General features: G+C 37.6%; 52 non-coding genes across 52 annotated transcripts; all 52 read left to right on the top strand.

Annotated features, from left to right (window-relative positions):
- Positions 1 to 193: 193 nt before the first annotated feature.
- Positions 194 to 266, top strand: trnav-aac (transfer RNA valine (anticodon AAC)). The gene has a single exon. It is a non-coding gene; the product is annotated as a tRNA-Val (tRNA).
- A 261-nt stretch (positions 267 to 527) lies between these two features.
- On the top strand, positions 528 to 600 carry trnav-cac (transfer RNA valine (anticodon CAC)). The gene has a single exon. It is a non-coding gene; the product is annotated as a tRNA-Val (tRNA).
- Positions 601 to 1,091: 491 nt separating this feature from the next.
- trnav-aac (transfer RNA valine (anticodon AAC)) lies at positions 1,092 to 1,164 on the top strand. Its single transcript has one exon. It is a non-coding gene; the product is annotated as a tRNA-Val (tRNA).
- A 261-nt stretch (positions 1,165 to 1,425) lies between these two features.
- On the top strand, positions 1,426 to 1,498 carry trnav-cac (transfer RNA valine (anticodon CAC)). The gene has a single exon. It is a non-coding gene; the product is annotated as a tRNA-Val (tRNA).
- Positions 1,499 to 1,989: 491 nt separating this feature from the next.
- Positions 1,990 to 2,062, top strand: trnav-aac (transfer RNA valine (anticodon AAC)). Its single transcript has one exon. It is a non-coding gene; the product is annotated as a tRNA-Val (tRNA).
- A 261-nt stretch (positions 2,063 to 2,323) lies between these two features.
- Positions 2,324 to 2,396, top strand: trnav-cac (transfer RNA valine (anticodon CAC)). Its single transcript has one exon. It is a non-coding gene; the product is annotated as a tRNA-Val (tRNA).
- Positions 2,397 to 2,886: 490 nt separating this feature from the next.
- Positions 2,887 to 2,959, top strand: trnav-aac (transfer RNA valine (anticodon AAC)). The gene has a single exon. It is a non-coding gene; the product is annotated as a tRNA-Val (tRNA).
- A 262-nt stretch (positions 2,960 to 3,221) lies between these two features.
- On the top strand, positions 3,222 to 3,294 carry trnav-cac (transfer RNA valine (anticodon CAC)). The gene has a single exon. It is a non-coding gene; the product is annotated as a tRNA-Val (tRNA).
- A 501-nt stretch (positions 3,295 to 3,795) lies between these two features.
- On the top strand, positions 3,796 to 3,868 carry trnav-uac (transfer RNA valine (anticodon UAC)). The gene has a single exon. It is a non-coding gene; the product is annotated as a tRNA-Val (tRNA).
- Positions 3,869 to 4,132: 264 nt separating this feature from the next.
- Positions 4,133 to 4,205, top strand: trnav-cac (transfer RNA valine (anticodon CAC)). Its single transcript has one exon. It is a non-coding gene; the product is annotated as a tRNA-Val (tRNA).
- Positions 4,206 to 4,698: 493 nt separating this feature from the next.
- Positions 4,699 to 4,771, top strand: trnav-aac (transfer RNA valine (anticodon AAC)). The gene has a single exon. It is a non-coding gene; the product is annotated as a tRNA-Val (tRNA).
- A 261-nt stretch (positions 4,772 to 5,032) lies between these two features.
- Positions 5,033 to 5,105, top strand: trnav-cac (transfer RNA valine (anticodon CAC)). The gene has a single exon. It is a non-coding gene; the product is annotated as a tRNA-Val (tRNA).
- A 512-nt stretch (positions 5,106 to 5,617) lies between these two features.
- Positions 5,618 to 5,690, top strand: trnav-aac (transfer RNA valine (anticodon AAC)). The gene has a single exon. It is a non-coding gene; the product is annotated as a tRNA-Val (tRNA).
- Positions 5,691 to 5,951: 261 nt separating this feature from the next.
- On the top strand, positions 5,952 to 6,024 carry trnav-cac (transfer RNA valine (anticodon CAC)). Its single transcript has one exon. It is a non-coding gene; the product is annotated as a tRNA-Val (tRNA).
- Positions 6,025 to 6,515: 491 nt separating this feature from the next.
- On the top strand, positions 6,516 to 6,588 carry trnav-aac (transfer RNA valine (anticodon AAC)). The gene has a single exon. It is a non-coding gene; the product is annotated as a tRNA-Val (tRNA).
- A 261-nt stretch (positions 6,589 to 6,849) lies between these two features.
- Positions 6,850 to 6,922, top strand: trnav-cac (transfer RNA valine (anticodon CAC)). Its single transcript has one exon. It is a non-coding gene; the product is annotated as a tRNA-Val (tRNA).
- A 491-nt stretch (positions 6,923 to 7,413) lies between these two features.
- Positions 7,414 to 7,486, top strand: trnav-aac (transfer RNA valine (anticodon AAC)). Its single transcript has one exon. It is a non-coding gene; the product is annotated as a tRNA-Val (tRNA).
- A 261-nt stretch (positions 7,487 to 7,747) lies between these two features.
- On the top strand, positions 7,748 to 7,820 carry trnav-cac (transfer RNA valine (anticodon CAC)). Its single transcript has one exon. It is a non-coding gene; the product is annotated as a tRNA-Val (tRNA).
- A 513-nt stretch (positions 7,821 to 8,333) lies between these two features.
- On the top strand, positions 8,334 to 8,406 carry trnav-aac (transfer RNA valine (anticodon AAC)). The gene has a single exon. It is a non-coding gene; the product is annotated as a tRNA-Val (tRNA).
- Positions 8,407 to 8,667: 261 nt separating this feature from the next.
- Positions 8,668 to 8,740, top strand: trnav-cac (transfer RNA valine (anticodon CAC)). The gene has a single exon. It is a non-coding gene; the product is annotated as a tRNA-Val (tRNA).
- Positions 8,741 to 9,230: 490 nt separating this feature from the next.
- On the top strand, positions 9,231 to 9,303 carry trnav-aac (transfer RNA valine (anticodon AAC)). The gene has a single exon. It is a non-coding gene; the product is annotated as a tRNA-Val (tRNA).
- A 261-nt stretch (positions 9,304 to 9,564) lies between these two features.
- Positions 9,565 to 9,637, top strand: trnav-cac (transfer RNA valine (anticodon CAC)). Its single transcript has one exon. It is a non-coding gene; the product is annotated as a tRNA-Val (tRNA).
- A 491-nt stretch (positions 9,638 to 10,128) lies between these two features.
- Positions 10,129 to 10,201, top strand: trnav-aac (transfer RNA valine (anticodon AAC)). Its single transcript has one exon. It is a non-coding gene; the product is annotated as a tRNA-Val (tRNA).
- Positions 10,202 to 10,462: 261 nt separating this feature from the next.
- On the top strand, positions 10,463 to 10,535 carry trnav-cac (transfer RNA valine (anticodon CAC)). The gene has a single exon. It is a non-coding gene; the product is annotated as a tRNA-Val (tRNA).
- A 491-nt stretch (positions 10,536 to 11,026) lies between these two features.
- trnav-aac (transfer RNA valine (anticodon AAC)) lies at positions 11,027 to 11,099 on the top strand. The gene has a single exon. It is a non-coding gene; the product is annotated as a tRNA-Val (tRNA).
- A 261-nt stretch (positions 11,100 to 11,360) lies between these two features.
- On the top strand, positions 11,361 to 11,433 carry trnav-cac (transfer RNA valine (anticodon CAC)). The gene has a single exon. It is a non-coding gene; the product is annotated as a tRNA-Val (tRNA).
- Positions 11,434 to 11,924: 491 nt separating this feature from the next.
- Positions 11,925 to 11,997, top strand: trnav-aac (transfer RNA valine (anticodon AAC)). Its single transcript has one exon. It is a non-coding gene; the product is annotated as a tRNA-Val (tRNA).
- A 261-nt stretch (positions 11,998 to 12,258) lies between these two features.
- Positions 12,259 to 12,331, top strand: trnav-cac (transfer RNA valine (anticodon CAC)). Its single transcript has one exon. It is a non-coding gene; the product is annotated as a tRNA-Val (tRNA).
- Positions 12,332 to 12,822: 491 nt separating this feature from the next.
- On the top strand, positions 12,823 to 12,895 carry trnav-aac (transfer RNA valine (anticodon AAC)). The gene has a single exon. It is a non-coding gene; the product is annotated as a tRNA-Val (tRNA).
- Positions 12,896 to 13,156: 261 nt separating this feature from the next.
- trnav-cac (transfer RNA valine (anticodon CAC)) lies at positions 13,157 to 13,229 on the top strand. Its single transcript has one exon. It is a non-coding gene; the product is annotated as a tRNA-Val (tRNA).
- Positions 13,230 to 13,742: 513 nt separating this feature from the next.
- Positions 13,743 to 13,815, top strand: trnav-aac (transfer RNA valine (anticodon AAC)). The gene has a single exon. It is a non-coding gene; the product is annotated as a tRNA-Val (tRNA).
- A 261-nt stretch (positions 13,816 to 14,076) lies between these two features.
- Positions 14,077 to 14,149, top strand: trnav-cac (transfer RNA valine (anticodon CAC)). Its single transcript has one exon. It is a non-coding gene; the product is annotated as a tRNA-Val (tRNA).
- A 490-nt stretch (positions 14,150 to 14,639) lies between these two features.
- On the top strand, positions 14,640 to 14,712 carry trnav-aac (transfer RNA valine (anticodon AAC)). The gene has a single exon. It is a non-coding gene; the product is annotated as a tRNA-Val (tRNA).
- Positions 14,713 to 14,973: 261 nt separating this feature from the next.
- trnav-cac (transfer RNA valine (anticodon CAC)) lies at positions 14,974 to 15,046 on the top strand. The gene has a single exon. It is a non-coding gene; the product is annotated as a tRNA-Val (tRNA).
- Positions 15,047 to 15,537: 491 nt separating this feature from the next.
- On the top strand, positions 15,538 to 15,610 carry trnav-aac (transfer RNA valine (anticodon AAC)). Its single transcript has one exon. It is a non-coding gene; the product is annotated as a tRNA-Val (tRNA).
- A 261-nt stretch (positions 15,611 to 15,871) lies between these two features.
- On the top strand, positions 15,872 to 15,944 carry trnav-cac (transfer RNA valine (anticodon CAC)). The gene has a single exon. It is a non-coding gene; the product is annotated as a tRNA-Val (tRNA).
- Positions 15,945 to 16,446: 502 nt separating this feature from the next.
- On the top strand, positions 16,447 to 16,519 carry trnav-aac (transfer RNA valine (anticodon AAC)). The gene has a single exon. It is a non-coding gene; the product is annotated as a tRNA-Val (tRNA).
- A 261-nt stretch (positions 16,520 to 16,780) lies between these two features.
- Positions 16,781 to 16,852, top strand: trnav-cac (transfer RNA valine (anticodon CAC)). Its single transcript has one exon. It is a non-coding gene; the product is annotated as a tRNA-Val (tRNA).
- A 491-nt stretch (positions 16,853 to 17,343) lies between these two features.
- Positions 17,344 to 17,416, top strand: trnav-aac (transfer RNA valine (anticodon AAC)). The gene has a single exon. It is a non-coding gene; the product is annotated as a tRNA-Val (tRNA).
- A 261-nt stretch (positions 17,417 to 17,677) lies between these two features.
- trnav-cac (transfer RNA valine (anticodon CAC)) lies at positions 17,678 to 17,750 on the top strand. Its single transcript has one exon. It is a non-coding gene; the product is annotated as a tRNA-Val (tRNA).
- Positions 17,751 to 18,252: 502 nt separating this feature from the next.
- trnav-aac (transfer RNA valine (anticodon AAC)) lies at positions 18,253 to 18,325 on the top strand. Its single transcript has one exon. It is a non-coding gene; the product is annotated as a tRNA-Val (tRNA).
- A 261-nt stretch (positions 18,326 to 18,586) lies between these two features.
- trnav-cac (transfer RNA valine (anticodon CAC)) lies at positions 18,587 to 18,658 on the top strand. Its single transcript has one exon. It is a non-coding gene; the product is annotated as a tRNA-Val (tRNA).
- A 491-nt stretch (positions 18,659 to 19,149) lies between these two features.
- Positions 19,150 to 19,222, top strand: trnav-uac (transfer RNA valine (anticodon UAC)). The gene has a single exon. It is a non-coding gene; the product is annotated as a tRNA-Val (tRNA).
- A 261-nt stretch (positions 19,223 to 19,483) lies between these two features.
- Positions 19,484 to 19,556, top strand: trnav-cac (transfer RNA valine (anticodon CAC)). The gene has a single exon. It is a non-coding gene; the product is annotated as a tRNA-Val (tRNA).
- A 502-nt stretch (positions 19,557 to 20,058) lies between these two features.
- Positions 20,059 to 20,131, top strand: trnav-aac (transfer RNA valine (anticodon AAC)). The gene has a single exon. It is a non-coding gene; the product is annotated as a tRNA-Val (tRNA).
- A 261-nt stretch (positions 20,132 to 20,392) lies between these two features.
- Positions 20,393 to 20,465, top strand: trnav-cac (transfer RNA valine (anticodon CAC)). The gene has a single exon. It is a non-coding gene; the product is annotated as a tRNA-Val (tRNA).
- A 491-nt stretch (positions 20,466 to 20,956) lies between these two features.
- On the top strand, positions 20,957 to 21,029 carry trnav-aac (transfer RNA valine (anticodon AAC)). The gene has a single exon. It is a non-coding gene; the product is annotated as a tRNA-Val (tRNA).
- A 261-nt stretch (positions 21,030 to 21,290) lies between these two features.
- Positions 21,291 to 21,363, top strand: trnav-cac (transfer RNA valine (anticodon CAC)). Its single transcript has one exon. It is a non-coding gene; the product is annotated as a tRNA-Val (tRNA).
- A 502-nt stretch (positions 21,364 to 21,865) lies between these two features.
- trnav-uac (transfer RNA valine (anticodon UAC)) lies at positions 21,866 to 21,938 on the top strand. The gene has a single exon. It is a non-coding gene; the product is annotated as a tRNA-Val (tRNA).
- A 264-nt stretch (positions 21,939 to 22,202) lies between these two features.
- trnav-cac (transfer RNA valine (anticodon CAC)) lies at positions 22,203 to 22,275 on the top strand. Its single transcript has one exon. It is a non-coding gene; the product is annotated as a tRNA-Val (tRNA).
- A 491-nt stretch (positions 22,276 to 22,766) lies between these two features.
- trnav-uac (transfer RNA valine (anticodon UAC)) lies at positions 22,767 to 22,839 on the top strand. Its single transcript has one exon. It is a non-coding gene; the product is annotated as a tRNA-Val (tRNA).
- Positions 22,840 to 23,100: 261 nt separating this feature from the next.
- On the top strand, positions 23,101 to 23,173 carry trnav-cac (transfer RNA valine (anticodon CAC)). Its single transcript has one exon. It is a non-coding gene; the product is annotated as a tRNA-Val (tRNA).
- The last annotated feature ends 3,677 nt before the right edge of the window (positions 23,174 to 26,850 follow it).

The raw sequence follows: 26,850 nt of genomic DNA on the forward strand, positions 1-26,850 counted from the left end.
GTGTATTCTTACTAAAGTGATCAATTGATGTTTTGAGAGCAGCAAAGAAAAAACAAGAGTCTTCTTCTGGGGTTCCATTCCTAAAGCGTAAAGTGACTTAAGCTGGCTTCAGTAACAACTCTTTATGCTCAACGTACTTCTCTTTTTGGATTGTTCCTTCTATATAAAATGTTTTGAAGCAATGTCGAAGCAAGGTTCCATGGTGTAATGGTCATCACATCTGTCTAACACACAGAAGGTTCTGGGTTCAATCCCCAGTGGAACCACTAAAGAGATTGCTAAGTTGTGCTCATGCACTTTTTCATTCCATATTTGAGTAAACTCGTAGGACTTTTTCAATCAGAGATGACAATTCCATAATTCAGCTTTCAGGATCTCTGCTAGTGATGCGTAAGTTCTTCACTTTAGATGTAGACCACATTGAATTTTGAAAGATGTCAAATATTTTCTGTCAAACTATTATGTAAAAATATTAGTCAGTTTTTCATTTATTGCAACAAACCTGATACTGGAAAACCCACATTGATGGTTCCATAGTGTAGTGGTCATCACGTCTGCCTCACACGCGGAAGGTCCTGGGTTCAAACCCCAGTGGAACCACAGTATTCTTGTTTGTTTGGCTACAGTTCAGTTATTAGAACATATTCAAGGGCAGTCTGTAAGTGTTTCCTGTTAAAGCTGATGGTGACATATTCTTCAAACATAGGGATTTCTTGAACTCGATAGAATCCTAAATGGTCTTCTCATTCATCAAGACGAAAGTCACTAATGGAATTACAAAAGAACCAAAGACATTTCCCAGGATGGAATCGATTTTTGACAGTGTTGTCACCCCATAACTATAAATGCAAAAGAATGTATATATAGCTTAATTTTAAATAATGTACATTGTACCAGTTCCTTGCATTGGTGTATTCTTACTAAAGTGATCAATTGATGTTTTGAGAGCAGCAAACAAAAAACAAGAGTCTTCTTCTGGGGTTCCATTCCTAAAGCGTAAATTGACTTAAGCTGGCTTCAGTAACAACTCTTTATGCTCAACGAACTTCTCTTTTTGGATTGTACCTTCGATATAAAAGAATTTGAAGCAAGGTTTCATGGTGTAATGGTCATCACATCTGTCTAACACACAGAAGGTTCTGGGTTCAATCCCCAGTGGAACCACTAAAGAGATTGCTAAGTTGTTCTCATGCACTTTTTCATTCCATATTTGAGTAAACTGGTAGGACTTTTTCAATCAGAGATGACAATTCCATAATTCAGCTTTCAGGATCTCTGCTAGTGATGCGTAAGTTCTTCACTTTAGATGTAGACCACATTCAATTTTGAAAGATGTCAAATATTTTCTGTCAAATTATTATGTAAAAATATTAGTCAGTTTTTCATTTATTGCAACAAACCTGATACTGGAAAAGACACATTGATGGTTCCATAGTGTAGTGGTCATCACGTCTGCCTCACACGCAGAAGGTCCTGGGTTCAAACCCCAGTGGAACCACAGTAATCTTGATTGTTTGGCTACAGTTCAGTTATTAGAACATTTTCAAGGGCAGTCTGTAAGTGTTCCCTGTTAAAGATGATGGTGACATATTCTTCAAACATAGGGATTTCTTGAACTCGATAGAATCCTAAATGGTCTTCTCATTCATCAAGACAAAAGTCACTAATGGGATTACAAAAGAACCAAAGACTTTTCCCAGGATGGAATCGATATTTGACAGTGTTGTCACCCCATAAATATAAATGCAAAAGAATGTATATATAGCTTAATTTTAAATAATGTACATTGTACCAGTTCCTTGCATTGGTGTATTCTTACTAAAGTGATCAATTGATGTTTTGAGGGCAGGAAACAAAAAACAAGAGACTTCTTCCGTGGTTCCATTCCTAAAGCGTAAAGTGACTTAAGCTGGCTTCAGTAACAACTTTTTATGCTCAACGTTCTTCTCTTTTTGGATTGTTCCTTCTATATAAAATGTTTTGAAGCAAGGTTCTATGGTGTAATGGTCATCATATCTGTCTAACACACAGAAGGCTCTGGGTTCAATCCCCAGTGGAACCACTAAAGAGATTGATAAGTTGTTCTCATGCACTTTTTCATTCCATATTTGAGTAAACTGGTAGGAGTTTTTCAATCAGAGATGACAATTCCATAATTCAGCTTTCAGGATCTCTGCTAGTGATGCATAAGTTCTTCACTTTAGATGTAGACCACATTCAATTTTGAAAGATGTCAAATATTTTCTGTCAAATTATTATGTAAAAATATTAGTCAGTTTTTCATTTATTGCAACAAACCTGATACTGGAAAAGACACATTGATGGTTCCATAGTGTAGTGGTCATCACGTCTGCCTCACACGCAGAAGGTCCTGGGTTCAAACCCCAGTGGAACCACAGTAATCTTGATTGTTTGGCTACAGTTCAGTTTAAGAAGATTTTCAAGGGCAGTCTGTAAGTGTTCCCTGTTAAAGATGATGGTGACATATTCTTCAAACATAGGGATTTCTTGAACTCGATAGAATCCTAAATGGTCTTCTCATTCATCAAGACAAAAGTCACTAATGGGATTACAAAAGAACCAAAGACATTTCCCAGGATGGAATCGATATTTGACAGTGTTGTCACCCCATACATATAAATGCAAAAGAATGTATATATAGCTTAATTTTAAATAATGTACATTGTACCAGTTCCTTGCATTGGTGTATTCTTACTAAAGTGATCAATTGATGTTTTGAGGGCAGGAAACAAAAAACAAGAGACTTCTTCCGTGGTTCCATTCCTAAAGCGTAAAGTGACTTAAGCTGGCTTCAGTAACAACTTTTTATGCTCAACGTTCTTCTCTTTTTGGATTGTTCCTTCTATATAAAATGTTTTGAAGCAAGGTTCTATGGTGTAATGGTCATCATATCTGTCTAACACACAGAAGGCTCTGGGTTCAATCCCCAGTGGAACCACTCAAGAGTTTGATAAGTTTTTCCTCATGCACTTTTTCATTCCATATTTGAGTAAACTGGTAGGACTTTTTCAATCAGAGATGACAATTCCATAATTCAGCTTTCAGGATCTCTGCTAGTGATGCGTAAGTTCTTCACTTTAGATGTAGGCCACATTGAATTTTGAAAGATGTCAAATATTTTCTGTCAAACTATTATGTAAAAATATTAGTCAGTTTTTCATTTATTGCAACAAACCTGATACTGGAAAAGCCACATTGATGGTTCCATAGTGTAGTGGTCATCACGTCTGCCTCACACGCGGAAGGTCCTGGGTTCAAACCCCAGTGGAACCACATAAATCTTGATTGTTTGGCTACAGTTCAGTTATTAGAACATATTCAAGGGAAGTCTGTAAGTGTTTCCTGTTAAAGCTGATGGTGACATATTCTTCAAACATAGGGATTTCTTGAACTCGATAGAATCCTAAATGGTCTTCTCATTCATCAAGACGAAAGTCACTAATGGAATTACAAAAGAACCAAAGACATTTCCCAGGATGGAATCGATTTTGACAGTGTTGACATCCCATAAATATAAATGCAAAAGAATGTATATATAGCTTAATTTTAAATAATGTACATTGTACCAGTTCCTTGCATTGGTGTATTCTTACTAAAGTGATCAATTGATGTTTTGAGGGCAGGGAACAAAAAACAAGAGACTTCTTCTGGGGTTCCATTCCTAAAGCGTAAAGTGACTTAAGCTGGCTTCAGTAACAACTCTTTATGCTCAACGTACTTCTCTTTTTGGATTGTTCCTTCTATATAAAATGGTTTGAAGCAAGTTTGAAGCAAGGTTCCATGGTGTAATGGTCATCACATCTGTCTTACACACAGAAGGTTCTGGGTTCAATCCCCAGTGGAACCACTTAAGAGATTGCTAAGTTGTGCTCATGCACTTTTTCATTCCATATGTGAGTAAAGTGGTAGGACTTTTTCAATCAGAGATGACAATTCCATATTTCTGCTTTCAGGATCTCTGCTAGTGATGCATAAGTTCTTGACTTTAGATGTAGACCACATTGAATTTTGAAAGATGTCAAATATTTTCTGTCAAACTGTTAATTAAACATATCACATAGTCAGTTTTCATTTAATGCAACAAACCTGATACTGGAAAAGTTCAATTGATGGTTCCATAGTGTAGTGGTTATCACATCTGCCTCACACGCGGAAGGTCCTGGGTTCAAACCTCAGTGGAACCACAGTAATCTTGATTGTTTGGCCACAGTTCAGTTATTAGAACATATTCAAGGGCAGTCTGCAAATGTTTCCTGTTAAAGCTGATGGTGACATATTCTTCAAACCTAGGGATTTCTTGAACTCGATAGAATCCTAAATGGTCTTCTCATTCATCAAGACGAAAGTCACTAATGGAATTACAAAAGAACCAAAGACATTTCCCAGGATGGAATCTTATTTTTTGAAAGTGTTGTCACCCCATAAATATAAATGCAAAAGAATGTATATATAGCTTAATTTTAAATAATGTACATTGTACCAGTTCCTTGCATTGGTGTATTCTTACTAAAGTGATCAATTGATGTTTTGAGGGCAGGAAACAAAAAACAAGTGACTTCTTCGGGGGTTCCATTCCTAAAGCGTAAAGTGACTTAAGCTGGCTTCAGTAACAACACTTTATGCTCAACGTACTTCTCTTTTTGGATTGTACCTTCTATATAAAAGAATTTGAAGCAAGGTTCCATGGTGTAATGGTCATCACATCTGTCTAACACACAGAAGGTTCTGGGTTCAATCCCCAGTGGAACCACTAAAGACATTGCTAAGTTGTGCTCATGCACTTTTTCATTCCATATTTGAGTAAACTGGTAGGACTTTTTCAATCAGAGATGACAATTCCATAATTAAGCTTTCAGGATCTCTGCTAGTGATGCATAAGTTCTTCACTTTAGATGTAGACCACAATCAATTTTGAAAGATGTCAAATATTTTCTCTCAAATTATTATGTAAAAATATTAGTCAGTTTTTCATTTATTGCAACAAACCTGATACTGGAAAAGACACATTGATGGTTCCATAGTGTAGTGGTCATCATGTCTGCCTCACATGCAGAAGGTCCTGGGTTCAAACCCCAGTAGAACCACAGTAATCTTGATTGTTTGGCTACAGTTCAGTTATTAGAACATATTCAAGGGCAGTCTGTAAGTGTTCCCTGTTAAAGATGATGGTGACATATTCTTCAAACATAGGGATTTCTTGAACTCGATAGAATCCAATATGGTCTTCTCATTCATTAAGACGAAAGTCACTAATAAAATTACAAAAGATTCTGACAGATTTTCCTGGCTGGAATCATTTTTTGACAGTGTTGTCACCCCATAATTGTAAAAGCAAAAGAATGCATCTATAGCTTAATTTTAAATAATGTACATTGTACCAGTTCCTTGCATTGGTGTATTCTCTCTAAAGTGATCAATTGATGTTTTTAGGGCAGGAAACAAAAAACAAGAGACTTCTTCTGGGCTTCCATTCCTAAAGCGTAAAGTGACTTAAGCTGGCTTCAGTAACAACTCTTTATGCTCAACGTACTTCTCTTTTTGGATTGTTCCTTCTATATAAAATGTTTTGAAGCAAGGTTGAAGCAAATTGAAGCAAGGTTTCATGGTGTAATGGTCATCACATCTGTCTAACACACAGAAGGCTCTGGGTTCAATTCCCAGTGGAACCACTAAAGAGATTGCTAAGTTGTGCTCATGCACTTTTTCATTCCATATTTGAGTAAACTGGTAGGACTTTTTCAGTCAGAGATGACAATTCCATATTTCAGCTTTCAGGATCTCTGCTAGTGATGCGTAAGTTCTTCACTTTAGATGTAGACCACATTAAATTTTGAAAGATGTCAAATATTTTCTGTCAAACTATTATGTAAAAATATTAGTCAGTTTTTCATTTATTGCAACAAACCTGATACTGGAAAAGCCACATTGATGGTTCCATAGTGTAGTGGTCATCACGTCTGCGTCACATGCGGAAGGTCCTGGGTTCAAACCCCAGTGGAACCACAGTAATCTTGATTGTTTGGCTACAGTTCAGTTATTAGAACATATTCAAGGGCAGTCTGTTAGTGTTTCCTGTTGAACCTGATGGTGACATATTCTTCAAACATAGGGATTTCTTGAACTCGATAGAATCCTAAATGGTCTTCTCATTCTTCAAGACGAAAGTCACTAATGGAATTACAAAAGAACCAAAGACATTTCCCAGGATGGTATCGATATTTGACAGTGTTGTCACCCCATGAATATAAATGCAAAAGAATGTATATGTAGCTTAATTTTAAATAATGTACATTGTACCAGTTCCTTGCATTGGTGTTTTCTTACTAAAGTGATCAATTGATGTTTTGAGGGCAGGAAACAAAAAACAAGAGACTTCTTCCGTGGTTCCATTCCTAAAGCGTAAAGTGACTTAAGCTGGCTTCAGTAACAACTCTTTATGCTCAACGTACTTCTCTTTTTGGATTGTTCCTTCTATATAAAATGTTTTGAAGCAAGGTTCCATGGTGTAATGGTCATCACATCTGTCTAACACACAGAAGGCTCTGGGTTCAATCCCCAGTGGAACCAATCAAGAGTTTGATAAGTTTTTCTCATGCACTTTTTCATTCCATATTTGAGTAAACTGGTAGGACTTTTTCAGTCAGAGATGACAATTCCATAATTCAGCTTTCAGGATCTCTGCTAGTGATGCGTAAGTTCTTCACTTTAGATGTAGGCCACTTTGAATTTTGAAAGATGTCAAATATTTTCTGTCAAACTATTATGTAAAAATATTAGTCAGTTTTTCATTTATTGCAACAAACCTGATACTGGAAAAGCCACATTGATGGTTCCATAGTGTAGTGGTCATCACGTCTGCCTCACACGCGGAATGTCCTGGGTTCAAACCCCAGTGGAACCACAGAAATCTTGATTGTTTGGCTACAGTTCAGTTATTAGAACATATTCAAGGGAAGTCTGTAAGTGTTTCCTGTTAAAGCTGATGGTGAAATATTCTTCAAACATAGGGATTTCTTGAACTCGATAGAATCCTAAATGGTCTTCTCATTCATCAAGACGAAAGTCACTAATGGAATTACAAAAGGACCAAAGACATTTCCCAGGATGGAATCGATCTTTGACAGTGTTGTCACCCCATAAATATAAATGCAAAAGAATGTATATATAGCTTAATTTTAAATAATGTACATTGTACCAGTTCCTTGCATTGGTGTATTCTTACTAAAGTGATCAATTGATGTTTTGAGAGCAGCAAACAAAAAACAAGAGTCTTCTTCTGGGGTTCCATTCCTAAAGCGTAAAGTGACTTAAGCTGGCTTCAGTAACAACTCTTTATGCTCAACGTACTTCTCTTTTTGGATTGTACCTTCTATATAAAAGATTTTGAAGCAAGGTTCCATGGTGTAATGGTCATCACATCTGTCTAACAAACAGAAGGTTCTGGGTTCAATCCCCAGTGGAACCACTAAAGAGATTGCTAAGTTGTGCTCATGCACTTTTTCATTCCATATTTGAGTAAACTGGTAGGACTTTTTCAATCAGAGATGACAATTCCATAATTAAGCTTTCAGGATCTCTGCTAGTGATGCATAAGTTCTTCACTTTAGATGTAGACCAAAATCAATTTTGAAAGATGTCAAATATTTTCTGTCAAATTAATATGTAAAAATATTAGTCAGTTTTTCATTTATTGCAACAAACCTGATACTGGAAAAGACTCATTGATGGTTCCATAGTGTAGTGGTCATCATGTCTGCCTCACATGCAGAAGGTCCTGGGTTCAAACCCCAGTGGAACCACACTAATCTTGATTGTTTGGCTACAGTTCAGTTATTAGAACATTTTCAAGGGCAGTCTGTAAGTGTTCCCTGTTAAAGATGATGGTGACATATTCTTCAAACATAGGGATTTCTTGAACTCGATAGAATCCAATATGGTCTTCTCATTCATTAAGACGAAAGTCACTAATGGAATTACAAAAGATTCTAACAGATTTTCCTGGCTGGAATCATTTTTTGACAGTGTTGTCACCCCATAATTGTAAATGCAAAAGAATGCATCTATAGCTTAATTTTAAATAATGTGCATTGTACCAGTTCCTTGCATTGGTGTATTCTTTCTAAAGTGATCAATTGATGTTTTTAGGGCAGGAAACAAAAAACAAGAGACTTCTTCTGGGCTTCCATTCCTAAAGCGTAAAGTGACTTAAGCTGGCTTCAGTAACAACTCTTTATGCTCAACGTACTTCTCTTTTTGGATTGTTCCTTCTATATAAAATGTTTTGAAGCAAGGTTGAAGCAAGGGTGAAGCAAGGTTCCATGGTGTAATGGTCATCACATCTGCCTAACACACAGAAGGCTCTGGGTTCAATCCCCAGTGGAACCACTAAAGAGATTGCTAATTTGTGCTCATGCACTTTTTCATTCCATATTTGAGTAAACTGGTAGGACTTTTTCAGTCAGAGATGACAATTCCATAATTCAGCTTTCAGGATCTCTGCTAGTGATGCGTAAGTTCTTCACTTTAGATGTAGACCACATTGAATTTTGAAAGATGTCAAATATTTTCTGTCAAACTATTATGTAAAAATATTAGTCAGTTTTTCATTTATTGCAACAAACCTGATACTGGAAAAGCCACATTGATGGTTCCATAGTGTAGTGGTCATCACGTCTGCCTCACACGCGGAAGGTCCTGGGTTCAAACCCCAGTGGAACCACAGTAATCTATATTTTTGGCTACAGTTCAGTTATTAGAACATATTCAAGGGCAGTCTGTAAGTGTTTCCTGTTAAACCTGATGGTGACATATTCTTCAAACATAGGGATTTCTTGAACTCGATAGAATCCTAAATGGTCTTCTCATTCATCAAGACGAAAGTCACTAATGGAATTACAAAAGAACCAAAGACATTTCCCAGGATGGAATCGATATTTGACAGTGTTGTAACCCCATAAATATAAATGCAAAAGAATGTATATATAGCTTAATTTTAAATAATGTACATTGTACCAGTTCCTTGCAATGGTGTATTCTTACTAAAGTGAGCAATTGATGTTTTGAGGGCAGGAAACAAAAAACAAGAGACTTCTTCCGTGGTTCCATTCCTAAAGCGTAAAGTGACTTAAGCTGGCTTCAGTAACAACTCTTTATGCTCAACGTACTTCTCTTTTTGGATTGTTCCTTCTATATAAAATGTTTTGAAGCAAGGTGCCATGGTGTAATGGTCATCACATCTGTCTAACACACAGAAGGCTCTGGGTTCAATCCCCAGTGGAACCACTAAAGAGTTTGATAAGTTGTTCTCATGCACTTTTTCATTCCATATTTGAGTAAACTGGTAGGACTTTTTCAATCAGAGATGACAATTCCATAATTCAGCTTTCAGGATCTCTGCTAGTGATGCGTAAGTTCTTCACTTTAGATGTAGGCCACATTGAATTTTGAAAGATGTCAAATATTTTCTGTCAAACTATTATGTAAAAATATTAGTCAGTTTTTCATTTATTGCAACAAACCTGATACTGGAAAAGTTCAATTGATGGTTCCATAGTGTAGTGGTCATCACGTCTGCCTCACACGCGGAAGGTCCTGGGTTCAAACCCCAGTGGAACCACAGTATTCTTGTTTGTTTGGCTACAGTTCAGTTATTAGAACATATACAAGGGCAGTCTGTAAGTGTTTCCTGTTAAAGCTGATGGTGACATATTCTTCAAACATAGGCATTTCTTGAACTCGATAGAATCCTAAATGGTCTTCTCATTCATCAAGACGAAAGTCACTAATGGAATTACAAAAGAACCAAAGACATTTCCCAGGATGGAATCGATTTTTGACAGTGTTGTCACCCCATAAATATAAATGCAAAAGACTGTATATATAGCTTAATTTTAAATAATGTACATTGTACCAGTTCCTTGCATTGGTGTATTCTTACTAAAGTGATCAATTGATATTTTGAGAGCAGCAAACAAAAAACAAGAGTCTTCTTCTGGGGTTCCATTCCTAAAGCGTAAAGTGACTTAGGCTGGCTTCAGTAACAACTCCTTATGCTCAACGTACTTCTCTTTTTGGATTGTACCTTCTATATAAAAGAATTTGAAGCAAGGTTCCATGGTGTAATGGTCATCACATCTGTCTAACACACAGAAGGTTCTGGGTTCAATCCCCAGTGGAACCACTAAAGAGATTGCTAAGTTGTGCTCATGAACTTTTTGATTCCATATTTGAGTAAACTGGTAGGACTTTTTCAATCAGAGATTACAATTCCATAATTCAGCTTTCAGGATCTCTGCTAGTGATGCATAAGTTTTTCACTTTAGATGTAGACCACATTCAATTTTGAAAGATGTCAAATATTTTCTGTCAAATTATTATGTAAAAATATTAGTCAGTTTTTCATTTATTGCAACAAACCTGATACTGGAAAAGTCACATTGATGGTTCCATAGTGTAGTGGTCATCACGTCTCCCTCACACGCAGAAGGTCCTGGGTTCAAACCCCAGTGGAACCACATTAATCTTGATTGTTTGGCTACAGTTCAGTTATTAGAACATTTTCAAGGGCAGTCTGTAAGTGTTCCCTGTTAAAGATGATGGTGACATATTCTTCAAACAAAGGGATTTCTTGAACTCGATAGAATCCAATATGGTCTTCTCATTCAACAAGACGAAAGTCACTAATAAAATTACAAAAGATTCTGACAGATTTTCCTGGCTGGAATCCTTTTTTGACAGTGTTGTCACCCCATAATTGTAAATGCAAAAGAATGCATCTATAGCTTAATTTTAAATAATGTACATTGTACCAGTTCCTTGCATTGGTGTATTCTTTCTAAAGTGATCAATTGATGTTTTGAGGGCAGGAAACAAAAAACAAGAGACTTCTTCTGGGCTTCCATTCCTAAAGCGTAAAGTGACTTAAGCTGGCTTCAGTAACAACTCTTTATGCTCAACGTACTTCTCTTTTTGGATTGTACCTTCTATATAAAACAATTTGAAGCAAGGTTCCATGGTTTTATGGTCATCACATCTGTCTAACACACAGAAGGTTCTGGGTTCAATCCCCAGTGGAACCACTAAAGACATTGCTAAGTTGTGCTCATGCACTTCTTCATTCCATATTTGAGTAAACTGGTAGGACTTTTTCAATCAGAGATGACAATTCCATAATTAAGCTTTCAGGATCTCTGCTAGTGATGCATAAGTTCTTCACTTTAGATGTAGACCAAAATCAATTTTGAAAGATGTCAAATATTTTCTGTCAAATTAATATATAAAAATATTAGTCAGTTTTTCATTTATTGCAACAAACCTGATACTGGAAAAGTTCAATTGATGGTTCCATAGTGTAGTGGTCATCACGTCTGCCTCACACGCGGAAGGTCCTGGGTTCAAACCCCAGTGGAACCACAGTATTCTTGTTTGTTTGGCTACAGTTCAGTTATTAGAACATATACAAGGGCAGTCTGTAAGTGTTTCCTGTTAAAGCTGATGGTGACATATTCTTCAAACATAGGCATTTCTTGAACTCGATAGAATCCTAAATGGTCTTCTCATTCATCAAGACGAAAGTCACTAATGGAATTACAAAAGAACCAAAGACATTTCCCAGGATGGAATCGATTTTTGACAGTGTTGTCACCCCATAAATATAAATGCAAAAGACTGTATATATAGCTTAATTTTAAATAATGTACATTGTACCAGTTCCTTGCATTGGTGTATTCTTACTAAAGTGATCAATTGATATTTTGAGAGCAGCAAACAAAAAACAAGAGTCTTCTTCTGGGGTTCCATTCCTAAAGCGTAAAGTGACTTAGGCTGGCTTCAGTAACAACTCCTTATGCTCAACGTACTTCTCTTTTTGGATTGTACCTTCTATATAAAAGAATTTGAAGCAAGGTTCCATGGTGTAATGGTCATCACATCTGTCTAACACACAGAAGGTTCTGGGTTCAATCCCCAGTGGAACCACTAAAGAGATTGCTAAGTTGTGCTCATGAACTTTTTGATTCCATATTTGAGTAAACTGGTAGGACTTTTTCAATCAGAGATTACAATTCCATAATTCAGCTTTCAGGATCTCTGCTAGTGATGCATAAGTTTTTCACTTTAGATGTAGACCACATTCAATTTTGAAAGATGTCAAATATTTTCTGTCAAATTATTATGTAAAAATATTAGTCAGTTTTTCATTTATTGCACCAAACCTGATACTGGAAAAGTCACATTGATGGTTCCATAGTGTAGTGGTCATCACGTCTCCCTCACACGCAGAAGGTCCTGGGTTCAAACCCCAGTGGAACCACATTAATCTTGATTGTTTGGCTACAGTTCAGTTATTAGAACATTTTCAAGGGCAGTCTGTAAGTGTTCCCTGTTAAAGATGATGGTGACATATTCTTCAAACAAAGGGATTTCTTGAACTCGATAGAATCCAATATGGTCTTCTCATTCAACAAGACGAAAGTCACTAATAAAATTACAAAAGATTCTGACAGATTTTCCTGGCTGGAATCCTTTTTTGACAGTGTTGTCACCCCATAATTGTAAATGCAAAAGAATGCATCTATAGCTTAATTTTAAATAATGTACATTGTACCAGTTCCTTGCATTGGTGTATTCTTTCTAAAGTGATCAATTGATGTTTTGAGGGCAGGAAACAAAAAACAAGAGACTTCTTCTGGGCTTCCATTCCTAAAGCGTAAAGTGACTTAAGCTGGCTTCAGTAACAACTCTTTATGCTCAACGTACTTCTCTTTTTGGATTGTACCTTCTATATAAAACAATTTGAAGCAAGGTTCCATGGTTTTATGGTCATCACATCTGTCTAACACACAGAAGGTTCTGGGTTCAATCCCCAGTGGAACCACTAAAGACATTGCTAAGTTGTGCTCATGCACTTCTTCATTCCATATTTGAGTAAACTGGTAGGACTTTTTCAATCAGAGATGACAATTCCATAATTAAGCTTTCAGGATCTCTGCTAGTGATGCATAAGTTCTTCACTTTAGATGTAGACCAAAATCAATTTTGAAAGATGTCAAATATTTTCTGTCAAATTAATATGTAAAAATATTAGTCAGTTTTTCATTTATTGCAACAAACCTGATACTGGAAAAGACTCATTGATGGTTCCATAGTGTAGTGGTCATCATGTCTGCCTCACACGCAGAAGGTCCTGGGTTCAAACCCCAGTGGAACCACACTAATCTTGATTGTTTGGCTACAGTTCAGTTATTAGAACATTTTCAAGGGCAGTCTGTAAGTGTTCCCTGTTAAAGATGATGGTGACATATTCTTCAAACATAAGGATTTCTTGAACTCGATAGAATCCAATATGGTCTTCTCATTCAGTAAGACGAAAGTCACTAATAAAATTACAAAAGATTCTAACAGATTTTCCTGGCTGGAATCATTTTTTGACAGTGTTGTCACCCCATAATTGTAAATGCAAAAGAATGCATCTATAGCTTAATTTTAAATAATGTGCATTGTACCAGTTCCTTGCATTGGTGTATTCTTTCTAAAGTGATCAATTGATGTTTTGAGGGCAGGAAACAAAAAACAAGAGACTTCTTCTGGGCTTCCATTCCTAAAGCGTAAAGTGACTTAAGCTGGCTTCAGTAACAACTCTTTATGCTCAACGTACTTCTCTTTTTGGATTGTTCCTTCTATATAAAATGTTTTGAAGCAAGGTTGAAGCAAGGGTGAAGCAAGGTTCCATGGTGTAATGGTCATCACATCTGCCTAACACACAGAAGGCTCTGGGTTCAATCCCCAGTGGAACCACTAAAGAGATTGCTAATTTGTGCTCATGCACTTTTTCATTCCATATTTGAGTAAACTGGTAGGACTTTTTCAGTCAGAGATGACAATTCCATAATTCAGCTTTCAGGATCTCTGCTAGTGATGCGTAAGTTCTTCACTTTAGATGTAGACCACATTGAATTTTGAAAGATGTCAAATATTTTCTGTCAAACTATTATGTAAAAATATTAGTCAGTTTTTCATTTATTGCAACAAACCTGATACTGGAAAAGCCACATTGATGGTTCCATAGTGTAGTGGTCATCACGTTTGCCTCACACGCGGAAGGTCCTGGGTTCAAACCCCAGTGCAACCACAGTAATCTTGATTTTTGGCCACAGTTCAGTTATTAGAACATATTCAAGGGCAGTCTGTAAGTGTTTCCTGTTAAACCTGATGGTGACATATTCTTCAAACATAGGGATTTCTTGAACTCGATAGAATCCTAAATGGTCTTCTCATTCATCAAGACGAAAGTCACTAATGGAATTACAAAAGAACCAAAGACATTTCCCAGGATGGAATCGATATTTGACAGTGTTGTAACCCCATAAATATAAATGCAAAAGAATGTATATATAGCTTAATTTTAAATAATGTACATTGTACCAGTTCCTTGCAATGGTGTATTCTTACTAAAGTGAGCAATTGATGTTTTGAGGGCAGGAAACAAAAAACAAGAGACTTCTTCCGTGGTTCCATTCCTAAAGCGTAAAGTGACTTAAGCTGGCTTCAGTAACAACTCTTTATGCTCAACGTACTTCTCTTTTTGGATTGTTCCTTCTATATAAAATGTTTTGAAGTAAGGTTCCATGGTGTAATGGTCATCACATCTGTCTAACACACAGAAGGCTCTGGGTTCAATCCCCAGTGGAACCACTAAAGAGTTTGATAAGTTGTTCTCATGCACTTTTTCATTCCATATTTGAGTAAACTGGTAGGACTTTTTCAATCAGAGATGACAATTCCATAATTCAGCTTTCAGGATCTCTGCTAGTGATGCGTAAGTTCTTCACTTTAGATGTAGGCCACATTGAATTTTGAAAGATGTCAAATATTTTCTGTCAAACTATTATGTAAAAATATTAGTCAGTTTTTCATTTATTGCAACAAACCTGATACTGGAAAAGTTCAATTGATGGTTCCATAGTGTAGTGGTCATCACGTCTGCCTCACACGCGGAAGGTCCTGGGTTCAAACCCCAGTGGAACCACAGTATTCTTGTTTGTTTGGCTACAGTTCAGTTATTAGAACATATACAAGGGCAGTCTGTAAGTGTTTCCTGTTAAAGCTGATGGTGATATATTCTTCAAACATAGGCATTTCTTGAACTCGATAGAATCCTAAATGGTCTTCTCATTCATCAAGACGAAAGTCACTAATGGAATTACAAAAGAACCAAAGACATTTCCCAGGATGGAATCGATTTTTGACAGTGTTGTCACCCCATAAATATAAATGCAAAAGACTGTATATATAGCTTAATTTTAAATAATGTACATTGTACCAGTTCCTTGCATTGGTGTATTCTTACTAAAGTGATCAATTGATGTTTTGAGAGCAGCAAACAAAAAACAAGAGTCTTCTTCTGGGGTTCCATTCCTAAAGCGTAAAGTGACTTAGGCTGGCTTCAGTAACAACTCCTTATGCTCAACGTACTTCTCTTTTTGGATTGTACCTTCTATATAAAACAATTTGAAGCAAGGTTCCATGGTGTAATGGTCATCACATCTGTCTAACACACAGAAGGTTCTGGGTTCAATCCCCAGTGGAACCACTAAAGAGATTGCTAAGTTGTGCTCATGAACTTTTTGATTCCATATTTGAGTAAACTGGTAGGACTTTTTCAATCAGAGATTACAATTCCATAATTCAGCTTTCAGGATCTCTGCTAGTGATGCATAAGTTTTTCACTTTAGATGTAGACCACATTCAATTTTGAAAGATGTCAAATATTTTCTGTCAAATTATTATGTAAAAATATTAGTCAGTTTTTCATTTATTGCAACAAACCTGATACTGGAAAAGTCACATTGATGGTTCCATAGTGTAGTGGTCATCACGTCTGCCTCACACGCAGAAGGTCCTGGGTTCAAACCCCAGTGGAACCACATTAATCTTGATTGTTTGGCTACAGTTCAGTTATTAGAACATTTTCAAGGGCAGTCTGTAAGTGTTCCCTGTTAAAGATGATGGTGACATATTCTTCAAACAAAGGGATTTCTTGAACTCGATAGAATCCAATATGGTCTTCTCATTCAACAAGACGAAAGTCACTAATAAAATTACAAAAGATTCTGACAGATTTTCCTGGCTGGAATCCTTTTTTGACAGTGTTGTCACCCCATAATTGTAAATGCAAAAGAATGCATCTATAGCTTAATTTTAAATAATGTACATTGTACCAGTTCCTTGCATTGGTGTATTCTTTCTAAAGTGATCAATTGATGTTTTGAGGGCAGGAAACAAAAAACAAGAGACTTCTTCTGGGCTTCCATTCCTAAAGCGTAAAGTGACTTAAGCTGGCTTCAGTAACAACTCTTTATGCTCAACGTACTTCTCTTTTTGGATTGTTCCTTCTATATAAAATGTTTTGAAGCAAGGTTTAAGCAAGGTTCCATGGTGTAATGGTCATCACATCTGTCTAACACACAGAAGGCTCTGGGTTCAATCCCCAGTGGAACCACTAAAGAGATTGCTAAGTTGTGCTCATGCACTTTTTCATTCCATATTTGAGTAAACTGGTAGGACTTTTTCAATCAGAGATGACAATTCCATAATTCAGCTTTCAGGATCTCTGCTAGTGATGCGTAAGTTCTTCAATTTAGATGTAGACCACATTGAATTTTGAAAGATGTCAAATATTTTCTGTCAAACTATTATGTAAAAATATTAGTCAGTTTTTCATTTATTGCAACAAACCTGATACTGGAAAAGCCACATTGATGGTTCCATAGTGTAGTGGTCATCACGTCTGCCTCACATGCGGAAGGTCTGGGTTCAAACCCTTGTGGAACCACAGTATTCTTGTTTGTTTGGCTACAGTTCAGTTATTAGAACATATTCAAGGGCAGTCTGTAAGTGTTTCCTGTTAAAGCTGATGGTGACATATTCTTCAAACATAGGGATTTCTTGAACTCGATAGAATCCTAAATGGTCTTCTCATTCATCAAGACGAAAGTCACTAATGGAATTACAAAAGAACCAAAGACATTTCCCAGGATGGAATCGATTTTTGACAGTGTTGTCACCCCATAAATATAAATGCAAAAGAATGTATATATAGCTTAATTTTAAATAATGTACATTGTACCAGTTCCTTGCATTGGTGTATTCTTACTAAAGTGATCAATTGATGTTTTGAGAGCAGCAAACAAAAAACAAGAGTCTTCTTCTGGGGTTCCATTCCTAAAGCGTAAAGTGACTTAGGCTGGCTTCAGTAACAACTCCTTATGCTCAACGTACTTCTCTTTTTGGATTGTACCTTCTATATAAAACAATTTGAAGCAAGGTTCCATGGTGTAATGGTCATCACATCTGTCTAACACACAGAAGGTTCTGGGTTCAATCCCCAGTGGAACCACTAAAGAGATTGCTAAGTTGTGCTCATGAACTTTTTGATTCCATATTTGAGTAAACTGGTAGGACTTTTTCAATCAGAGATTACAATTCCATAATTCAGCTTTCAGGATCTCTGCTAGTGATGCATAAGTTTTTCACTTTAGATGTAGACCACATTCAATTTTGAAAGATGTCAAATATTTTCTGTCAAATTATTATGTAAAAATATTAGTCAGTTTTTCATTTATTGCAACAAACCTGATACTGGAAAAGTCACATTGATGGTTCCATAGTGTAGTGGTCATCACGTCTGCCTCACACGCAGAAGGTCCTGGGTTCAAACCCCAGTGGAACCACATTAATCTTGATTGTTTGGCTACAGTTCAGTTATTAGAACATTTTCAAGGGCAGTCTGTAAGTGTTCCCTGTTAAAGATGATGGTGACATATTCTTCAAACAAAGGGATTTCTTGAACTCGATAGAATCCAATATGGTCTTCTCATTCAACAAGACGAAAGTCACTAATAAAATTACAAAAGATTCTGACAGATTTTCCTGGCTGGAATCCTTTTTTGACAGTGTTGTCACCCCATAATTGTAAATGCAAAAGAATGCATCTATAGCTTAATTTTAAATAATGTACATTGTACCAGTTCCTTGCATTGGTGTATTCTTTCTAAAGTGATCAATTGATGTTTTGAGGGCAGGAAACAAAAAACAAGAGACTTCTTCTGGGCTTCCATTCCTAAAGCGTAAAGTGACTTAAGCTGGCTTCAGTAACAACTCTTTATGCTCAACGTACTTCTCTTTTTGGATTGTTCCTTCTATATAAAATGTTTTGAAGCAAGGTTTAAGCAAGGTTCCATGGTGTAATGGTCATCACATCTGTCTAACACACAGAAGGCTCTGGGTTCAATCCCCAGTGGAACCACTAAAGAGATTGCTAAGTTGTGCTCATGCACTTTTTCATTCCATATTTGAGTAAACTGGTAGGACTTTTTCAATCAGAGATGACAATTCCATAATTCAGCTTTCAGGATCTCTGCTAGTGATGCGTAAGTTCTTCAATTTAGATGTAGACCACATTGAATTTTGAAAGATGTCAAATATTTTCTGTCAAACTATTATGTAAAAATATTAGTCAGTTTTTCATTTATTGCAACAAACCTGATACTGGAAAAGCCACATTGATGGTTCCATAGTGTAGTGGTCATCACGTCTGCCTCACATGCGGAAGGTCTGGGTTCAAACCCTTGTGGAACCACAGTATTCTTGTTTGTTTGGCTACAGTTCAGTTATTAGAACATATTCAAGGGCAGTCTGTAAGTGTTTCCTGTTAAAGCTGATGGTGACATATTCTTCAAACATAGGGATTTCTTGAACTCGATAGAATCCTAAATGGTCTTCTCATTCATCAAGACGAAAGTCACTAATGGAATTACAAAAGAACCAAAGACATTTCCCAGGATGGAATCGATTTTTGACAGTGTTGTCACCCCATAAATATAAATGCAAAAGAATGTATATATAGCTTAATTTTAAATAATGTACATTGTACCAGTTCCTTGCATTGGTGTATTCTTACTAAAGTGATCAATTGATGTTTTGAGGGCAGGAAACAAAAAACAAGAGACTTCTTCCGTGGTTCCATTCCTAAAGCGTAAAGTGACTTAAGCTGGCTTCAGTAACAACTCTTTATGCTCAACGTACTTCTCTTTTTGGATTGTTCCTTCTATATAAAATGTTTTGATGCAAGGTTCCATGGTGTAATGGTCATCACATCTGTCTTACACACAGAAGGCTCTGGGTTCAATCCCCAGTGGAACCACTAAAGAGATTGCTAAGTTGTGCTCATGAACTTTTTGATTCCATATTTGAGTAAACTGGTAGGACTTTTTCAATCAGAGATTACAATTCCATAATTCAGCTTTCAGGATCTCTGCTAGTGATGCATAAGTTTTTCACTTTAGATGTAGACCACATTCAATTTTGAAAGATGTCAAATATTTTCTGTCAAATTATTATGTAAAAATATTAGTCAGTTTTTCATTTATTGCAACAAACCTGATACTGGAAAAGTCACATTGATGGTTCCATAGTGTAGTGGTCATCACGTCTGCCTCACACGCAGAAGGTCCTGGGTTCAAACCCCAGTGGAACCACATTAATCTTGATTGTTTGGCTACAGTTCAGTTATTAGAACATTTTCAAGGGCAGTCTGTAAGTGTTCCCTGTTAAAGATGATGGTGACATATTCTTCAAACAAAGGGATTTCTTGAACTCGATAGAATCCACTATGGTCTTCTCATTCAACAAGACGAAAGTCACTAATAAAATTACAAAAGATTCTGACAGATTTTCCTGGCTGGAATCCTTTTTTGACAGTGTTGTCACCCCATAATTGTAAATGCAAAAGAATGCATCTATAGCTTAATTTTAAATAATGTACATTGTACCAGTTCCTTGCATTGGTGTATTCTTTCTAAAGTGATCAATTGATGTTTTGAGGGCAGGAAACAAAAAACAAGAGACTTCTTCTGGGCTTCCATTCCTAAAGCGTAAAGTGACTTAAGCTGGCTTCAGTAACAACTCTTTATGCTCAACGTACTTCTCTTTTTGGATTGTTCCTTCTATATAAAATGTTTTGAAGCAAGGTTTAAGCAAGGTTCCATGGTGTAATGGTCATCACATCTGTCTAACACACAGAAGGTTCTGGGTTCAATCCCCAGTGGAACCACTAAAGAGATTGCTAAGTTGTGCTCATGCACTTTTTCATTCCATATTTGAGTAAACTGGTAGGACTTTTTCAATCAGAGATGACAATTCCATAATTCAGCTTTCAGGATCTCTGCTAGTGATGCGTAAGTTCTTCAATTTAGATGTAGACCACATTGAATTTTGAAAGATGTCAAATATTTTCTGTCAAACTATTATGTAAAAATATTAGTCAGTTTTTCATTTATTGCAACAAACCTGATACTGGAAAAGCCACATTGATGGTTCCATAGTGTAGTGGTCATCACGTCTGCCTCACATGCGGAAGGTCCTGGGTTCAAACCCTTGTGGAACCACAGTATTCTTGTTTGTTTGGCTACAGTTCAGTTATTAGAACATATTCAAGGGCAGTCTGTAAGTGTTTCCTGTTAAAGCTGATGGTGACATATTCTTCAAACATAGGGATTTCTTGAACTCGATAGAATCCTAAATGGTCTTCTCATTCATCAAGACGAAAGTCACTAATGGAATTACAAAAGAACCAAAGACATTTCCCAGGATGGAATCGATTTTTGACAGTGTTGTCACCCCATAAATATAAATGCAAAAGAATGTATATATAGCTTAATTTTAAATAATGTACATTGTACCAGTTCCTTGCATTGGTGTATTCTTACTAAAGTGATCAATTGATGTTTTGAGGGCAGGAAACAAAAAACAAGAGACTTCTTCCGTGGCTCCATTCCTAAAGCGTAAAGTGACTTAAGCTGGCTTCAGTAACAACTCTTTATGCTCAACGTACTTCTCTTTTTGGATTGTTCCTTCTATATAAAATGTTTTGAAGCAAGGTTCCATGGTGTAATGGTCATCACATCTGTCTAACACACAGAAGGCTCTGGGTTCAATCCCCAGTTGAACCACTAAAGAGATTGATAAGTTGTTCTCGTGCACTTTTTCATTCCATATTTGAGTAAACTGGTAGGACTTTTTCAATCAGAGATGACAATTCCATAATTCAGCTTTCAGGATCTCTGCTAGTGATGCGTAAGTTCTTCACTTTAGATGTAGACCACATTCAATTTTGAAAGATGTCAAATATTTTCTGTCAAACTATTATGTAAAAATATTAGTCAGTTTTTCATTTATTGCAACAAACCTGATACTGGAAAAGAGACATTGATGGTTCCATAGTGTAGCGGTCATCACGTCTGCCTCACATGCGGAAGGTCCTGGGTTCAAACCCCAGTGGAACCACAGTAATCTTGATTGTTTGGCTACAGTTCAGTTATTAGGACATATTCAAGGGCAGTCTGTAAGTATTTCCTGTTAAAGCTGATGGTGACATATTCTTCAAACATAGGGATTTCTTGAACTCGATAGAATCCTAAATGGTCTTCTCATTCATCAAGACGAAAGTCACTAATGGAGTTACAAAAGAACCAAATACATTTCCAAGGATGGAATACATTTTTGACAGTGTTGACACCCCATAAATATAAATGCAAAAGTATGTATATATAGCTTAATTTTAAATAATGTACATTGTACCAGTTCCTTGCATTTTTGTATTCTTACTAAAGTGATCAATTGATGTTTTGAGGGCAGGAAACAAAAAACAAGAGACTTCTTCTGGGGTTCCATTCCTAAAGCATCAAGTGACTTAAGCTGGCTTCAGTAACAACTCTTTATGCTCAACGTACTTCTCTTTTTGGATTGTTCCTTCTATATAAAATGTTTTGAAGCAAGTTTGAAGCAAGGTTTCATGGTGTAATGGTCATCACATCTGTCTTACACACAGAATGTTCTGGGTTCAATCCCCAGTGGAACCTCTAAAGAGATTCCTAAGTTGTGCTCATGCACTTTTTCATTCCATATTTGAGTAAACTGGTAGGACTTTTTCAATCAGAGATGACAATTCCATATTTCTGCTTTCAGGATCTCTGCTAGTGATGCATAAGTTCTTGACTTTAGATGTAGACCACATTGAATTTTGAAAGATGTCAAATATTTTCTGTCAAACTATTAATTAAACATATCACATAGTCAGTTTTCATTTAATGCAACAAACCTGATACTGGAAAAGTTCAATTGATGGTTCCATAGTGTAGTGGTTATCACATCTGCCTCACACGCGGAAGGTCCTGGGTTCAAACCCCAGTGGAACCTCAGTAATCTTGATTGTTTGGCCACAGTTCAGTTATTAGAACATATTCAAGGGCAGTTTGCAAATGTTTCCTGTTAAAGCTGATGGTGACATATTCTTCAAACCTAGGGATTTCTTGAACTCGATAGAATCCAATATGATCTTCTCATTCAACATGACGAAAGTCACTAATGGAATTACAAAAGAACCAAAGACATTTCCCAGGATGGAATCGTTTTTTGAAAGTGTTGTCACCCCATAAATATAAATGCAAAAGAATGTATATATAGCTTAATTTTAAATAATGTACATTGTACCAGTTCCTTGCACTGGTGTATTCTTACTAAAGTGATCAATTGATGTTTTGAGGGCAGGAAACAAAAAACAAGAGACTTCTTCTGGGGTTCCATTCCTAAAGCGTAAAGTGACTTAAGCTGGCTTCAGTAACAACTCTTTATGCTCAACGTACTTCTATTTTTGGATTGTTCCTTCTATATATAATATTTTGAAGCAAGGTTCCATGGTGTAAAGGTCATCACATCTGTCTTACACACAGAAGGTTCTGGGTTCAATCCCCAGTGGAACCACTAAAGAAATTGCTAAGTTGTGCTCATGCACCTTTTCATTCCATATTTGAGTAAACTGGTAGGACTTTTTCAATCAGAGATGACAATTCCATAATTCAGCTTTCAGGATCTCTGCTAGTGGTGCGTAAGTTCTTCACTTTAGATATAGACCACATTGAATTTTGAAAGATGTCAAATATTTTCTGTCAAACTATTATGTAAAAATATTAGTCAGTTTTTCATTTATTGCAGCAAACCTGATACTGGAAAAGTTGAATTGATGGTTTCATAGTGTAGTGGTCATCACGTTTTCCTCACACGCGGAAGGTCCTGGGTTCAAACCCCAGTGGAACCACAGAAATCTTGACTGTTTGGCTACAGTTCAGTTATTAGAACATATTCAAGGGCAGTATGTAGCTGATGGTGACATACAGGTGCTGGCCAGTAAATTAGAATATCATCAAAAGGTTGAAAATATTTCAGTAATTCCATTCAAAACGTGAAACTTGTACATTATATTCATGCAATGCACACAGACCAATGTATTTCCGATGTTTATTACATTTAAATTTGATATTTATAGGTGACAACCAATGAAAACATCAAATCTGGTATCTCAGAAAATTAGAATATTCTAAAGGCCAATGAAAAAATGTTTGTTTCTCTAATGTTGGCCAACTGAAAAGAATGAACATGAAAAGAATGTGCATGTATAGCACTCAATACTTAGTCGGGGCTCCTTTTGCCTCAATAACTGCAGTAATGCGGCGTGGCATGGACTCGATCAGTCTGTGGCACTGCTCAGGTGTTATGAGAGCCCAGGCTGCTCTGATAGTCGTCTTCAGCTCCTCTGCATTGTTGGGTCTAGCGTATTGCATCCTCCGCTTCACAATACCCCATAGATTTTCTATGGGGTTAAGGTCAGGCGAGTTTGCTGGCCAATCAAGGACAGGGATACCATGGTCCTTGAACCAGGTGCTGGTGGTTTTGGCACTGTGTGCAGGTGCCAAGTCCTGTTGAAAGGTGAAGTCTGCATCCCCATAAAGTTGGTCAGCAGCAGGAAGCATGAAGTGCTCTAAAACTTCCTGGTAGACGGCTGCATTGACCCTGGACCTCAGGAAACAGAGTGGGCCAACACCGGCAGATGACATGGCACCCCACACCATCACTGACGGTGGAAACTTTACACTGGACCTCATGCAACGTGGATTCTGTGCTTCTCCGCTCTTCCTCCAGACTCTGGGTCCTTGATTTCCAAAGGAAATGCAGAACTTGCTTTCATCAGAAAACATAACTTTGGACCACTCAGCATCAGTCCAGTCCTTTTTGTCCTTGGCCCAGGCGAGACGCTTCTTGCGCTGTTTCTTGTTCAAGAGTGGCTTGACACACGGAATGCGACACCTGAATCCCATGTCTTTCATGAGTCTCCTCGTGGTGGTTCTTGAAGCGCTGACTCCAGCTGCAGTCCACTCTTTGTGGATCTCCCCCACATTTTTGAATGGGTTTGTCGTCACAATTCTCTGCAGGGTGCGGTTATCCCTAGAGCTTGTACACTTTTTTCTACCACATTTTTTCCGTCCCTTCGCCTGTCTGTTAATGTGCTTGGACACAGAGCTCTGCGAACAGCCAGCTTCTTTAGCAATCACCTTTTGTGTCTTGCCCTCCTTGTGCAAGGTGTCAATGATTGTCTTTTGGACAGCTGTTAAGTCAGAAGTCTTCCCCATGATTGTGGTGCCTTCAAAACAAGACTGAGGGACCTTTTAAAGGCTGTTGGGGTTATTAGGAGCGAACAATTAGTAAGCTTCAACTTACTTTTGGATTCTTCAATAAATTCTGTAAATATGGGAATATTTACTGATTTATTAATTAATTAAGATATTCTTAGATATACGGGGCACCATTCCCCTTTTACCGGGGAAAAATTGAATCCAAAACTCTTATCAGTCTTTCTTGAAGTTCGTAGAATCCTTGGAGCAGAGACTTCTCTTCGACACAACAAAGCTACTGGAGACGAAAATCTGAATTTTATAACGTTTAATTAACAATTTGTCAAATGAATAAACAGTGGCATAAATGAATAATAACCATGTGATATACTAAAAGAATGTATATTCAAAATAATGTTCAAGGTGTTTGTGTGGTGTGTGTGAGTGAGTGTGTGTGTGTGTGTGTGAGATGAATGGGTCTTTGTTTCCCCAGAGTAGGTGGGGGGGGAGTGAGCTGTGAGTGTGTGTGGGGCTCTGCCCCTCCCCTCGCATTCAACAGGAGACCTGGATGTGTAAAGTTTTCTACTTTCCCGAACACTTAGTGGCTTAGAATCACAGTAAAACTTAACTCAAACACTTCAAAAGTTAACAAACAACAAAAGGGTCACTTGTAAATTGTTTAATCTAAAAGGAGTCGGCAGCCTGGCCAGAGCTGACGACTAAAGATATTAGCGATGATCAATAAGCAGTTTATTCTTTCAAAATGACCCGAAGGACGAATTGGGAGCGAAAGAGGAAAACACGAAGCTACTTTTTAAGCAATAGCGCGGTTTTATTGCTTATTCTGGACTATAGAGGAAACGGGAGAAGAAAAGGAGAGAAAAAAAAGAGTTTTCTGATCACCAGATGAAGCAGCAAGGCGTCCCCGCTGTTATGATTTGACGGTTCTCCGTTTTTCTCCGCAGTTTTCAGCGTCATCCGTCGGTTTGATGCTTTCTCCGTTGTTTGGCTCCACGTGTGTTTCTCCACGGCTGGACACAAAGAGAACGAAGTTTCTTTTGTGCTGAGTTTGACAACTTACAGCGTCTCTGAGAGCTGAATGGAGCTCCGCTCGTTCCCAGTCAGGTCCCGATGGAGTTGAGTGTAGTTTCCAGCGGTTGCGTGGGCTCAACTTGGCACTTAGAGCTTCCGCGTGCTCAAGTTGTCGGAGCGTTGACAAGCGTGTCCTTACCGCCAGGTATCCTGGGCAAAAGAACGAGGTTTCTTTGTCTCTGCTGAAGATTTATGGTCTTAGTTCGCGGGAAAAGCTCCACGGCTTCCCGCACATGCGCAGAACGTGTTTCTGGTACTAGGCGGTGACATCATCCCAATGCTTCCGTGTGCAAAGCATCATGGGAAATGAAGTTTCTTGGCGCTGATGTGATTATTTGCTTTTCAGAGCAATTTAAGCACTGTCATTTTGGAGAAAATCACTGCATAGTAATTTCCTCATGAGGTCAGACCCTCAACATTCCCCCTTTTGGTTTCGGGGATCACGCCCAAAGCTCGATCGTCGGAAGCACAGATGGGTTTGTTCCTCATGAACGTAGGTCGACTTGATTGTCGGAAGCACAGGTGGGTTTGTCCCTTAGGACGTTGGTCTCCTTGGACGCCTTTGTCTTTGGTCTTTGTCTTGGATCCTGGCGCCTTTGGTCTTTGATCCTGGTCAGGCACAAAGAGGATAGGAAACGGGATAGTCCCCAACGCGCATAACGAGAAGAAGCCACTCACGCAGGTGGTACGCAATGATGATGTCGTCCATGCGAGAGGTAGTAGTGTAGAAGGAGGAAGGTCGGTGGGCGGTTAACTCCACGAAGGGACACAAAGGCATCTCACCGCCGGCCATACAGTTCAGTTTATGGAGCACGCGGTGATGTACGAGGGCCATAGTTCGCAAACGCGCATTGACCTATGTGGTCCCAAGATTCCCCCCTTTTTGGTCCAAAGGGTGGATCAGGACAGTCTTTGGGCTAAAACAAGGACCATAAAACTAAGAGGTACTACAATGTGCTGGTGCGTCAGACAGAGTCATTGACAGACTGAGCTGGGCCGGCACATAACCACTAGTCAATATGTGACCAAGTAAGAAACAAAAATACAGAAAACCCAAAAAAAAAAACATGTAACATATAACATCCAAGAAAATTCATAGCAACCTTGAGGTCTCATAAAATACATTCTTAGGTCATACATTCAGTGTGTAGCTTATAAAGAATGTGACATAATGCAACACTCAGATAAATATGTGAGGTAGACTAAAATGAGAACTACTCTTAGGGTTACAAAA

Source organism: Nothobranchius furzeri, chromosome 14, assembly GCF_043380555.1.
Source record: "Nothobranchius furzeri strain GRZ-AD chromosome 14, NfurGRZ-RIMD1, whole genome shotgun sequence".
Classification (NCBI taxonomy): Eukaryota; Metazoa; Chordata; class Actinopteri; order Cyprinodontiformes; family Nothobranchiidae; genus Nothobranchius; species Nothobranchius furzeri.